The sequence below is a fragment of the Apium graveolens genome, chromosome 7, assembly GCF_009905375.1.
Source record: "Apium graveolens cultivar Ventura chromosome 7, ASM990537v1, whole genome shotgun sequence".
Lineage (NCBI taxonomy): Eukaryota > Viridiplantae > Streptophyta > Magnoliopsida > Apiales > Apiaceae > Apium > Apium graveolens.
In genome coordinates this window covers 236,633,267-236,648,172 of record NC_133653.1, presented here as the reverse complement: position 1 = coordinate 236,648,172, position 14,906 = coordinate 236,633,267, and the positions used below count along the sequence as shown (strand labels likewise).

The following is a 14,906-nucleotide window of genomic DNA, read 5'->3' as shown; positions in this document are numbered from 1 at the left end:
TGTTCAGAATCCAGAAGTGATAGCAGGTAAGCTTTCGATAAATACTGTTAAAGCTAAAGTATTGATTGATTCAGGAGCTACAAGGTCTTTTATATTAGAAACCTTTGCTAATAGAATAAACTGTGATAAGAAGATTATGAGTGAAGTGATGAGCATAGTAATTGGTAATCAAGAAAATGTACTAGTAGACTAATTTTGCCCTCAATGTGAGATTGATATCTCCGGGCATAAGTTTTTAGTTGACTTGATACTTTTCAAGTTAGGGGAGTTTGATATAATATTAGGAATGGACTGGTTATGAGAGAATGGTGCTCAGATAGATTGTAGGTCTAAGAAGGTTTATTTAAGAACAAAGAATGAGAATAAGGTGATGTTTATAGGATAGAAGCAAGAGCAATTATTTCTCACCGCTATGCAAGCCAGTAAGTTACTAAGGAAATGATGTGAAGCCTATTTAGCCTATATAGTAGATTCTGAAAATGAAGTTCCTAGTTTAGAAGAGATTCCAGTGGTGAAAGAGTTCCCAGATGTGTTTCCAGAGGAATTACCAGGATTACCGCTAGATCGATAGATTGAATTTGAAATCAATCTTGTCCCAGGAACTGAACCCGTCTCAAAGGCACCTTAAAGGATGACACCAGTGGAAATGAAGGAATTAGCAAGTCAGTTACATGAACTTTTGGAAAAAGGAGTTATAAGGCCAAGTATGTCGCCATGGGGAATACCCATTCTATTTGTAAGGAAAGAGGATGGAAATATGAGGCTATGTATTGATTATCGAGAATTAAACAAGGTGACGATTAAGAATTGATATCCGTTGCCGAGAATAGACAATTTGTTTGACCAACTGAAAGGAGCAAAGTGTTTTTCGAAGATTGACTTAAGGTCAGGATACCATCAGTTAAAGATCAAACCAGAAGACATCCCAAAAACGGTATTAAGACAAGGTACAGACATTATGAGTTTTTATTAATGCCATTCGGATTAACAAATGCTCCTGCCGCTTTTATGGACTTAATGAATCGAGTTTTCAAGAAATACATGGACCAATTTGTTGTAGTATTCATTGATGATATTCTAATATATTCGAAGACGGAAGAAGAGCACGAGCAACACTTGTGGATAGTTTTGGAGATTCTTAGACAAGAAAGATTGTATGCAAAATTTTCAAAGTGCGAGTTTTGGTTAAAAGAAGTGCAATTTTTGGGACATATAATTGGAAGCGAAGGAATTAGAGTGGACCCTGCCAAGATTAAAGCGGTTATGAGTTGGGAGAGACCAAAGACTCCTATGGATGTAAGAAGCTTTTTAGGATTGGACGGGTACTACAGAAGATTTGTGAAGGATTTCTCAAAGATCGCTACACCACTAACCAAGCTGACAAGAAAAAATCATAAGTTTGAATGGAGTGAGGAATGTGAAGAAAGTTTTCAACAATTGAAGCAAAGGTTAGTTACCGCTCCAGTATTGGTACTACCCGATGACAAGGGAGATTTTATGATATATAGTGCCGCCTCACATAAGGGCTTAGGATGCGTGCTACTGCAACACAACAAAGTGATTGCATATGCCTCAAGACAGCTAAAGCCTCATGAATTGAGATATCCAACCCATGATCTGGAATTGGAAGCCATAGTGTTCGCACTTAAGATATGGAGACACTACCTGTACGGAGAAAAGTGTGAAATCTATACGGATCATAAAAGCTTGAAGTATATTTTCACCTAGAAGGAACTCAATATGAGATAACGGAGATGGTTGTAGTTAATCAAGGACTACAATTGTTCGATACATTATCATGTAGGAAAGGCTAATGTAGTAGCCGATGCCTTGAGTAGGAAGGAAAGGTTGAATGTGATGCCAAGGGAATTATCTAAAGAGATTGAGAGATTTGAGTTAGAACTCTGTGTTTGCGGGACGTCGAAAGAGATTTATCATGCCATGACTTTTCAGCCAGAATTATTGCAGGAGATAAAGAAATATCAAGAAGAAGTAATGAGTCAAGAGAATAATAAACTGACGGGAGAAGAAGCATGTATGAAAATTGATGAGCAAGGAATATTAAGAAATTCATCAAGTATTTGGATTTCTCAAGTGATTGAATTAAAGAACGAGATACTACAGGAAGCACACAACTCAAAATTTTTTATTCACCCGGGAAGCACCAAGACGTACCAGAATTTGAAAAGGAAATTTTGGTGGCCAAATATGAAGAGAGAGATTGCGGAATGGGTCTATAAGTGCTACACTTGTCAAAGAGTAAAAGCGGAACATCAAAGACCAAGTGGATTGATTCAGCCGTTGAAGATTCATGAGTGGAAGTGGGAAAATATCTCTATAGACTTCATAGTGGGACTGCCTCGAACAAAATCCGGACATGACGCCATATGGGTTATAGTTGATCGCCTCACAAAATTGGCACATTTCTTACTAATCAACGAGAGGACTTTATTGGATAAGTTGGTGCATATGTACGTACGCAAAACTGTGCTACGATACGACATGCCGGTATTGATAGTTTCGGATCGAGATCCATGATTCAACTCAAGATTCTGGAGACAGCTTCAGGAAATTTTGGGCACGAAGCTAAATATGAGCACAACATATCATCCACAAACTGACAGTCAAAGTGAGCAAACTATTCAAACAATCGAAGACATGTTGCGCAGTTGTGCAATTGATTTCGCAGGAAGTTGGGATGATCACCTACCACTTGTAGAATTCTCATACAATAACAGTTACCACTCCAGTATCAGAATGCCTCCATATGAAGCTTTATACGGAACAAAATGGAGATCTCCAAAAAACATTGGGACGAGGTAGGAGAAGGAAAAGTTATTGGTCCTGAATTAGTTCAGCAAATGAAGGAAACGGTCACCTTAATTCAGAAAAGACTAATTGCCGCTCAAGACAGAGGAAGTATGCAGATCCCTCCTGAAAGGATGTGAGTTTCCAAGTAGGTGAAGCCGTATTGCTGAAGTGTCACCATGGAAGGGTTTAAACCGATTTGGGAAAAAGGGAAAATTGGCACCTAGTTATATTGGTCCTTTTGAGATTCTAAATTAAGTAGGAAAAGTAGCCTATGAGCTAGCTCTACCGCCTCAATATCAGCCTGTTCATAACATATTCCACATGTCTTTGCTTAAAAAGTATAATCCGGATGTTAAAAATGTGATAGAGTATGAGCCGTTAGAAATTCAGAAAGATTTGTCGTATGTGGAGCAACCTGTCAAAATACTCGATTGGAAAGAAAAGAGTCTTAGAAATAAGTCGGTAAAGATGGTAAGAGTGCTTTGGAGAAATCCCAAAGTCGAAGAATCGAAATGGGAATTAGAGTCAGAAATGCGAGTCCGGTACCTTCACCTATTTCCCTTAGATTCTGGGGACAGAATCCTTTAAGGGGGAGAGGATGTCATAACCGGTATTTTATTATCCTTTAAATGATATATATAAGTATATTGGTTTAATTTGTAATATATATATATGTGTGTGCGTTTGTGTGATTTGATTGATGCCAAAAATTTGTGTGGTATTATTAAAATTTTTAAAAACAAGAAATACATTATTTGCTATTTATATAAGTTATAGAATGTATTTTATTATCTAAGAAAAATTATTTTTAAAATTATTTTTATTAATAAATTTTGAACTTTATTTTATTAAGTTCCTAAAATTTTAAGCTATTTTATGATGTCACTTTTGTAGTTTATAGATTTGTGGTTTTATTTATAAAAAATATTCTTGTATTTAATTAGATTAATAATTATTAGATTACTTCATTACCCTTGCATGCATTTCCACTCACAATTCAAAATAATGGTAGTTATGTCATTTCCTACCCCACTATCTCATCTAAAGGTTCCAAATTTCCTAATCTAGCCTTGCATGCAAAGTAGTAGAGTTGTAGGATCAAGGGTAGAGTGGTAATTCCATTCTTCATAAACTTGTGTGCATGTGATAAACCAAGAGAGAGAGAGAGTCAAGTGTCATTCACACTCTACCCACCACCACCACTCTCTCCTTTCCCTCGCACCTTCTTCCTCTCGGCCGAAGCGCGCGCACACACACACACTCCGCTCCATTTTCATTTTCAAAAATCAAGATTTCAAGTATAATTTCACCTTCTTGAATTTGATAAACTCCTTCCATACATATTTGTGTAGAGATATGCATATTTATTGGATGATTTGGTGTTGCATGTAAGAGGTAAGTTCAAACTCAAGTGGAAAACCTTAGTTCTTATGAACTTAAGGTTCAAACTAAAGAGTTAAATTAGCATAAGGGTTGTAAACTAGAAGCAATAAAATTCCTCCTAACTAAGAGGGTATTGCATGTACTACTTTGACTTGGAACTAGTTAAAGTAAAAGGTTGGGTTGGGATGATGGAAGGGTTGATTTAGGAAGGGCTCAACCCTTACCCTATTTGGTTGGATAGAGGTTGGGTTAAATATAGGGTTTCCTATAAGTGACCTTGTAAAATTAAAAATAATATTTGCTTTTTAATAAAATAAATGAAATTAATTTTTAATTAAAAATCTTGAAAATTAAATTTGAGATATTTTAATAATTTTGAAAATTTCCAACTATTTTTTTCAAAATCTTAGAATCTAACCTTTTGAATATTTTAAAAAATATAGAAAAAAATAAAATTTTGAATTTTTTTTTGTGACAATTAAATTTATTTTATTTAACATATGCTTGAAAATACATGAAGCTTGGAATGTGTATGATTTAATTGTCTAACATTCTTAGATTATTAAATTCGATAACTCATGGGGAATGTAGTTAATTGATCTAGTTAATTTAAGACAATGATATAATTAAGAAAAAAAATCTGAGGTTAACAGTCATCTAATATTTTAACATTGGTACAGCAGTGTTCAACTCTAGTAATTCAAATTATACATGATAGTAAAAGCTTAAAATCAAAATAGTGCCATTATGAAACAAAACTTGTCTTCTTCAACATTATTTCATAACAAAAACGACTTTTCCTTTAGGTTACACTTATGGTATGCAGTGCCACCAACAACCCACCTAAAATTACAAAAAGAAACATAAATATCTTCACAAAATAACTATCTATATACATAATTGATAAGACTATATATATATATATATATGATATTTTTAAAGCAAATGAACTTATTTTACAGAATAAGTATATAAGCCCATAGCTTGCAAGTTTTTCAAACGTCATGTTTACTGTTTATCACAATTGATCAACCAGTAAAGGGTGAAAGAACATAGGAGAAATAAGACACCATTTCGATCGACTATAACCATCTAAAGTCCCTTGCTTTATACAGAGTTTTTGCTTTATTGCCAATAACAATTAAACTTAATTCCTACCTTTCTTCAAGGCCAGATCACATTCGCTGCATTTGTAACCTCAGCGACCAATACTGAAGTAATCTTGATCGTAAATACAAATACAAATTATTCAGTACTTGATGAACTGGTAATTCCTGATATTCAGTGTAGAGTAAGTTGCTTTTGTTAATCGTGGTCGCGTAAGTTATATAAAATCTCACAAAAATTTCTTAAGTAGGATCGGGAAAATTGAATAATATAAATTTAATCTAATACGCATGAATTCTGGTCAAAAGAAAGTTCTTACTGCATGCAATTCCATAAGGGACTAATGATAATATATTCCTCAAAAAGTAATCCCAACTAGAAATTAAGCAATAAATTATATTACTAGTGATAATATATCAGTTTTAAAACTTAACACATAAAAGAACTAGACAACTAGCAGTTCAAAAAAGTAAATTAAGCAATAAATTATTGATTACAAACTCACCGAGTTATGGCTGCATCTTAGCATCTTTCATCATTTTGTCAAATACCAGCTTGCGCATGCTTTTGGGAGTAGATATTAAGCCCTTTACTTGCACATGGCTTTTTAACAGAAATACAAATGTGGTAGCAACAAGATCTTCATTATGCAATTCCATATCATTAATTATGTCCCATAACTGTTCTACAGTAACTAAAAGCTTCTCATTATCAACCATCTCCTTAAAAGCTCCTGTCAAGATGCCATTAGAGTCATTAAACTTCGAATTTTGTTCATCATCAGTTTTTGCTTATTTTCCTTGGCTTGATATTGACTTTGAGACTTTGTACATAACACCAGAACATTATCAGTGGATGCACTATCATCAATGTCAGTTGCCAATTTTTTTTGCCTCATCTCGATTATTGTGATAGCAGATTCACCAGTTGCTCTATCAATTCCAAACATTTCTACTGATAATGTCTAAATGGTTTCTTCATCCACTCCTCAGCTTCTAGTTTTGCCTAACATACAAATACCAATGTAAATGTCAATTAGGTTTGTTTTCCTCTATAAATTAGTTACAAATAGCACACTATTTATGTAATTATGGAAAACAAAAATAATACACAAATGTATCAGTAACAATTTGACTGGTTATACTGGCCTCAAGTGCGTTGTAAAGGCTAAAATAAGAATCATACAGCAGATTGTAATTTAAAACTTATGATCTCTTTATCCACATAAGCCCTAATAGAATTCATCACAAAATTAAAACAGTTGTCATGTGGTATCACCGCGACTCCATTATATATGAGAAATATGTAGCATTTCCCTCCCTCACAGTTATTGCTATATTATATGCCTTATCAGTCTAACTTTTCGGAGATTGTAGAGGACTCTGATGCCTTTTAATAATGATCATAGGCAATACGATTTTACTCGAATCTCCTGAAATTAACAAAGGTCATAGACTCCAAGACCCTTCAGAGTTGAGAGGTTTAAACACCTGGCTCAGTAGTCTGCTAAAAGTGACAACTTTCACAATGATACCACACTAATACAGACGTACAAGCTATGAATTTCTGAAACATCGACATATTTAGAAACATAGAGAACCAGATTTAGCAGGTGGAAGCAAAACTCGTAGAAGCTAATTAACTAGAAAACAATCTTAGTTGTATATCACAACTTCAAGAAACAAAATACAAACTCTATGAGCAAAATCCTAAAGGAGGAATAATTGGATTACGCTAATTAAATCCCTACCCAAATTCTTTATAAAAAAACAATATTCTACCAATATTTCTAGAACTTTAATCACAACAAGATAGAGAGGAGACCTCCCTGTTAACTTTAATCATTTTGCAGCTTTGGAACTTTTACAGCTGCATCTTGTTTGTAAATAACAATATTCTATTCCTAGGCAAATAAAGCATGGAAGCTTTTGAATCCTACACTTGTTGCAACTATTATCTGGTTTGATGATCAATTTTCATAAAAGCGGACTTTACAGTTTACACCATCAACTACACTACTTAACAGGCAGGAATAGCTATCTTTCAGAGAGATCAGACTGATACAGTGGATTTTAGAAGTAGTACCTGTCCACTAGCTAACTTTCCAGAGATATTAGAGGACTTTGATGCCTTTTGGGTGAACATTACGGAAAGGTTTAAACAGAATGAGGTCCAAAATGAGTTATAGGAAGATGACAATAATTCAAAGCTTACATCCATTTATTTAGCCAAATCACTATTGTAATGTAAGCTCATCTGTTGATAATGAAATGATATATGACATGTTGCTAGAGATTCTGCTTAATATCAATAGCCATGTTGATTATATGCTACTAGATTTCCCAACATAAGTGATCTTTAGACAATCTAGGGAGGTTATGATCGTTTCGATATAAAAGAAGAAATTTAGAATCAGCTAATGCTATTAGTGGTATAATCAGCGTATTCATATACGTTACCACAAACTTGAAACAATTAAACAACAAAACACATATTAATATCATAATCATACAATAATAATTACCTTAATTAGTTGTTTCCAAACCTCAGCTTCTGCCATCCAATATTGTTTAACAGGATCCCAACTAAAACCACTAAGCCCTTCTTTAAAAATATTATAGTATCTAACCCAATTTTTCTTTATATTTTTCATCCTATTTCGTATCTTTTCTTTGTCTAAAAAAATTTTCAGGAATTTTTCTTGAAGATCTTTCATAATATTGGTGAATGCTTCTTGTGTAAATTGCTTAATTTGCTTTATGCCCGCAACATGTTCATGATGATAGACAGAATCAAAGCATCGTCCATGAGAACCGTCCACGTACAATAATTTTCGAAAGTTCTTTTGTTTGACATCTGTGACAAAAAGTTGTCCAAATTAATTGAACTCATACACATATCAATAATACATACTTGCTTTTGTCAAGTAAGTTAAGTCATATCAAGTCCTACCAACTTGAATTATTGTGCTACATTACATCAAATTCACATGAATCCCAAAAAAACAATAGTCTCATCATATCTATAACTACTAGCAACAACTCCCATTGCATAATAAAATTATTCTACATATTTGCAACACTGTCTTCTTATAGACCATTCAGACGATTTCTCATATATCATAAATATAATAAGCTCATCATATCAACAACAAATATTATGATAGTGTAACGACTCGTATATTTTTAGTAATATTTAAATGTGTAATTATTGAATAATTAAATAAATAAAATATGTATATGGGTTCTGTCAGCGGGTTATTGCTTTGTTATTATGCATATTGATTACTAGTGTATGGGATTGAATTGCGTGGTTAATTATTGGGTTGTATGATTTTGTTTCTCTTTTAAAAGTGATTTTATTGCAGTTTTATTTTCCATAAATTTTTGGATTGTCTCTAAAAATATTTTTATGATTTTATAATTACAATAATTATTTTTGGAATTTTATAAAATTTAGAAATCAATATTTCATTAATTATTTAGCCCAGAATGATTTTCTGATTGTATTAAAATATAAATTCAATATAAAATTTCAGAATTCTTCAAAAATTACGGAACTCATATTTATTTAAGTTTGGAATATTCTAAGAATTTTAAATTTATTTTGGGAATTTTCGGGATTAGTTTCACCCGCATGTTGATTCGTTTAATCTATAAAAGCGGGTATAGATTGCGTTTCAGAAATTATTTTAAAATTTCCAAATTTACATTTTTATTAACTTCGGGATATTTATAGCATTTTAAGACTATTCTAGTAATTTTCTGAAATTGTTTTATGTGCACCTCGGTCCCTTAATTTTGAATTGCGGGTGTGTCGTGTGTTTTGAAAATGCTTAAAAAATTATAAAAATCTTATTTTATTAAGTTTTAAATATTTCAAGAATTTTAAAGTTATTTTAGGATTATTTCGATAAATATTTATTCGCAGAGTTATATCGTTAAATGCAAATTTTGGATCAAATTAAGCCTGCAATTGGGAATTCAGGACACGTGTTGAATTTTTAGCTTTTACAGTGCCACGTGTTGGCTTTGGAATGGTTATTAAAAAAAAGGAATAAGAGATAAACACAACCAAGTTCATCTCCTCCCCCAATTTCTCTGATCTCTTCTTTCTCAATCTCTGTCTCTCGACTCTCTCCCATCACTCTCTCTCTCATGCTCCCTGTTCCTCCCCTTTCTCTTTTCCCCCACCCGTCTCTGTTTTGTGGTAAGTTTCCCTCGCCGCTTGCCCTTTTCCGGCATGTTGTCCGGTGCCTGTCTCGGTTCTGCTCTGTTATTTATGTGTGTATACACGAATATATATATATATAAGCTTATGTGATGTGTTGTGTTGCCTTGCTGTGTTGCCTTGTTGTGTTGCCATTTTTGTTACTTTTCCGGCCGCCGTCATGTTTATCTCCGGCGAGGTGGCCGACGTACGTGTGATGCACGTGCGTGTTTCCCCGTTGTGTTGCTCTTATGTAATTTGCGAATTTCAGATTTCTTTGAACTGATTTTTTTAATGAATTAATTCGATAATTATTATATTATTCATTCGAATTATTTTGTGAAATTTGAATGAATATTGTGATAATTATTTGAATTATTAAATTATAATTATTCGGAATTTATCGGTGAAATCTGTGATTGGAAACCCACCTCGGGTACCTCCGGATTTTACCGCCGTCCGCGATGAATTTTGGTGAGCGAATGGTGGACCGTGATGATCGTTATCCGAGTCCTAATATTTTAAAATAAATAAATATAAAAACACAAATAATAATAATTTAGTTTGAATTGGTGGTTGGGATTGGCGAAATGGATTTCGGTGGTGATATTGGTGGAATTAATTGTTGGATTGTTTGTTGTTGATTTGACGTCGAATTGTTCGACGGGTAGGTCGATAAACAGAGGAAACGCTGCCCAAATTTTCCGGAAAATTTAATTCGGAAATACGGGAACGTACCTTTTGATTATCGGGACTACTAACCGAACGTATGTACCTATGTAATTCTAAATACTTTACGAAATGTACTTACTTATGGTGATAAAGTATTTTATAAATCGTGACAGCCGTGTTTTAGGAAGTGACGAGTATACATAATTACTGGAAAAAAATGTTGAACCGAGTCTTGAGTACATGAACCTTATCCGTTATGTGTACTATGGTAATGTGTATATTTACGAGTCGGGAATTGTTATGGTTTGGGTAGAAGTCTTCGCGAGGATATGTCAAGCATACCTAGACAGCTAACGTAGGGTATTTCGACTTTATAGGTTCTAGTTGAAGGACTCCAGAAGTGATATCGAACTAAAGATAATCTAGTGATCAGTCGACAAGCGTAGCGAGGTTCCAAGCAAAGGACCTGAACGTTGAAGTCGGATCCAGGATAGTCTGATAGTAAGGCGATAAAGCCGAGCGTCCAAGTCAGTCTAAGGTCAATCGGTATTAGTTGTAAAGCTCTGCAAGGCAAGTACCCCTGACCATTCTTTTATGGTTCAGTATATACGAATGAAATGTTATTTTATTTTCGAAGAGGAACATAAATGTTTTAAGTTACATATCCTCTGTGTTTGAAAATTTTGTTAAATATATGTTTGGGGAAAAGTAACTTCTGAAAGTACCTATCTCTAAAATGTGATTAAAAATGGAAAAGAAGTTTTGAATAGTGTGTTGTGACAGAATTGATTTTAACAAGAGATAGGTAAAAGTGATTTTGAAACTGGATAAAACGAATCAGATATTGGATAACGTTGCGTAAGTGGCTAATTCGGTTACGCGCATTACATAACCGATTAGTCCAACATAGTTAATCAGAGACCTAGCTAGTCTCTGCGGATCCGGTTATTTTGTGTGAAAGCCCAATCAACTTTCCTAGACATTTTGTGTGAAAGCCCGACCAACTATCCCAGATAATTTGTGTAGAGGCCTGATCAGCCGTCCTTAGATAACATCCAATACATATCTGATTGTGATTTTGTGGTTCCAGTAACAGAACAAATGGTTTTGGGTCCCCGTAATGGGACAAATGGTTTATGGTTCCTGTAATGGAACGGAAGATTTGGAAATGGAAATAGCATGCTAAAATTGAACTCTGGTATTTATGCACAACACACGACTATTGATTTGTTTTATAGAGCATGCTAGCTTTGATATCCAGTTTACATATGTTTTACTTGTTTTCTAACGAGTTATGAATTCTGTTCCTATAACTGCTTTACTTTAAATCATTTTTACTTTTTATTCATATAGTGGTATTGCTAAGCAATTAATTGCTCACCCTTGCAAAATGTTTCATATATGTATTGTAGATGCCTAGAAGATTCTTCTATGATAGTCAGGGCATAGTTCCAGTTTCTTCCGCGTCGGGCTCCTCTGAGGTAGTTGTGTTAGACCAAAGTGGGTCTGTTGAGTTGCTGTATTAAAATAGTATTTTCAGGATTGTCTTTAGTAAGTTGGTTTTGTGTTGATTGTAACCTAAGTCATACTTAAACCTGGAAAAGATCTTGGAAAATGGGTTTGTGTTTATATAATAATGTTGAGTTGGATTATGTTATGTTGTTATTATTATTATTGATGCTGTCAACTCTTGATCCCGGAGTTGAGGCCGTCACAGACGGCCTCAACCCCGGGGTCAGGGGCTGACGTCACTAAAATATAATATACCATAATATAAACTACAACTTTAACATTATTATATCAACACGGCCCCAAAACCAAGATCCGATACAGGTTCAAGTATTATTTAGGTTACAAAACTACAACTAACTTATACCACAAGCCTGACACTCTAACTTATTACAGCAACTCATCAGACCTCATGGTCTGATACAAACTACCTCAGAGGAGCCGGGACCGAAAGGGGCTGTGACTCCGTTCTACTAAGGTCTGATAGGTCTTCTAGGCATCTGCCATATATATATATATATATATATATATATATATATATATATATATATATATATATATATATATATATATATATATATAAAACAAGCTGCAAGGGTGAACAATCAATTGGTCAACAGTACCACTATATGAACAACAAAACAGTATTAAAACAGTTATAGGAACAGAAATCATAACTTATATATGAAAACAAGTAAAACAGGTATAAGCTAGATATCAACAACTTGCATGCTCTGTAAAATGTATCATCAGTTGTGTGTTGTGTGAATACTAGAGTCCAATTTTTAGCATGCTACTTTCATTTCTAAATCCACTGTTCCATTACAGGAAACAAAAGTCATCTATTCAGTTATGGGAAATACAAAACCAAAATCAGATATATATTGGATAAATCCTAGGGACAACTGATCAGTCTATCCCACCACAAACCTGTTCCGGAACTCAGAGACTAGCTAGGTCTCTGTCACAGACTAAGTGGTTCAAATAGGGCACGCAACTGACTTAGCCTCTTACGCAAACCCGCTGGGCCATTACGGGCCTCTTACCAACCATCCAATATCTGATCCATTTATCAAGTTTCCAAAACACTAATACCTATCTCTTTTAAAACAGTAATATCACAACACACTTTCCAAAACCTTTCCAATTTTATTCACAATTTAGAGATAGGCATTTTCAGAAGTTACTTTTTCCCCAAAACATCATTTTAGTAAAATAATTTTTAAATACGGGAGGGGAATACGTAACTTAAAATGTTCTGTTCCACTACGAGAATAAAACAACAGTATGTTCATATATGCTGAACCATAAAAGAATGGTCAAGGGTACTTGCCTTGCGAAGCTTTTCAAATAACACTAGCTCGACTTTAAACAGACTTTAACTTTTGAGTACTTCAAATTGAACCTACAGAATTGAAACATCCTAGGTTAGACGACCAGTTATGCTTGACATATCCTCGTTAAACACTTTACCCGAACGATAGCAATTCTCGACTCGTACTTATACGTATTAATATAGTACATGTAACAATCAGGGTTCATTTAGTATTTATTTACAAATATATATGCTCGACTTGTATTTTGTATTTAAAATAATTTCTAGAAAATTTGGACAGCGACTCCTCTGTTTATAAGCCTACTCGTTGAAACATAATCGACGTCAATTCCCCACATATCACAATCCACAATTTATGCCTCGATATGACTCGTAATAAAAATACTTATTTACGTTTCAAAAATAGTTTATACAAATTATTTTATTTCTTTTATCAATTTAGGACTCAGAACGTATCATCACCATCCACCATTGACTCACTGAAGTTCATCGTCAACGATGGTAAAATTTTGCGGGTACCCGATTAAATTTCGGGTTTTCAGCGCGAAATTCTACCGATTATTTTTAAAATCATTTCTGCATGAAATATAATTTAATATCATGAATTTTTAATCAATAATTGCCTGTAGAAAAAGGGAATAAAAATTAAAATTATAGCAATCAAATCCAACATCACAAATTCAGCCCAACAAGAGCCCAACACCAGGCCCAATAACCCAAAACAATGAACACAACACGGTCGCACAAACACACTGCACAGTAACCACCACCACACACACGTGTCACAGTGCACACAAAACATATATACACACAGTTACACGCATACACACACACAACTATACACACACATAATCACGAACACTATATATACATGTGATTGAACCCGAACAAACCACACAAAACCAACCGGAAAGAGGGGAAACGGCGGCTCACCGGAAGAGAAGGGAAAAAGGAACGCGAATAGAGGAAATAAAAAGAAGCATAGAGAGAGATTTGTGAGAGAGAGCAGAGAGACTCGAGAGGGAGAGAGTAGAGATCGAAGAGAGAGATGGAAGAAAGGGGATGAGAACCTCTGTTCCTATTAGTTAAATTTTATTTTTAGAACACCTGGAAATTGAATTACAGTATGCTGCCATGAATCAAATAAATAAACCGAATGCTTACACGTGTCCTTGAATATAAATCTGTTCCGAAAATTTGCAATTTATCGAACCAAGTTGCGGGTAAAATAAACCCAGAAAATTACCAAAATAGTTTTAAAATTTTATAAATATCCCGAAACTGATAAAACATAAATTTCATAATTTTTAAACCATTTTTGGAACACAACTTATACCCAAATTTAACGATTAAACGAATTATCCCGCGGGTGAAATTAATCCCCAAAATTTCCAAAATTATTTTAAAATTCTTAGAATATTAAAAACATTATAAAATATGAGTTTCATAATTTTTGAAGAGTTCTGGAATTAAATATTGACTTTAACATTAAATACCATCAGAAAATCATTTAAGGATAAATAATCGATGAAATATTTATTTCCAAATTTTGTAAAATCCCAAAAACAATTATTGAAATTATAAAATCATAAAAACAATTTTAGAGATAATTCAAATATTTATGAAAATAAATCTGTCATAAAATCACTTTTAAAAGTGAAATAGAAATAACACGACTCAATAATTAATTATACAAATATTCCCTGTAAACCAATAACCACAATATAAATATTAACAAAATATCACACAGCTGACATGACTATTACACATATTTTATTTAATTAATCATTCAATAATTACACGTTTAAATAATACAAAAATATACGAGTCGTTATATCCTTCCCCCCTTAAAAAGATTCTGTCCTCAGAATCTTAACTT

The 14,906-nt window shown here is 33.6% G+C and overlaps 1 long non-coding RNA gene across 1 annotated transcript; it reads right to left on the bottom strand.

The window, feature by feature from the left end:
- Positions 1-4,840: 4,840 nt before the first annotated feature.
- Positions 4,841-8,153, bottom strand: LOC141674140 (uncharacterized). The gene is made up of 3 exons (XR_012555833.1): positions 7,826-8,153; positions 5,807-6,306; positions 4,841-5,037 (listed from the first exon to the last, which is right to left on the bottom strand). It is a non-coding gene; the product is annotated as an uncharacterized LOC141674140 (long non-coding RNA).
- Between the last annotated feature and the right edge of the window lie 6,753 nt (positions 8,154-14,906).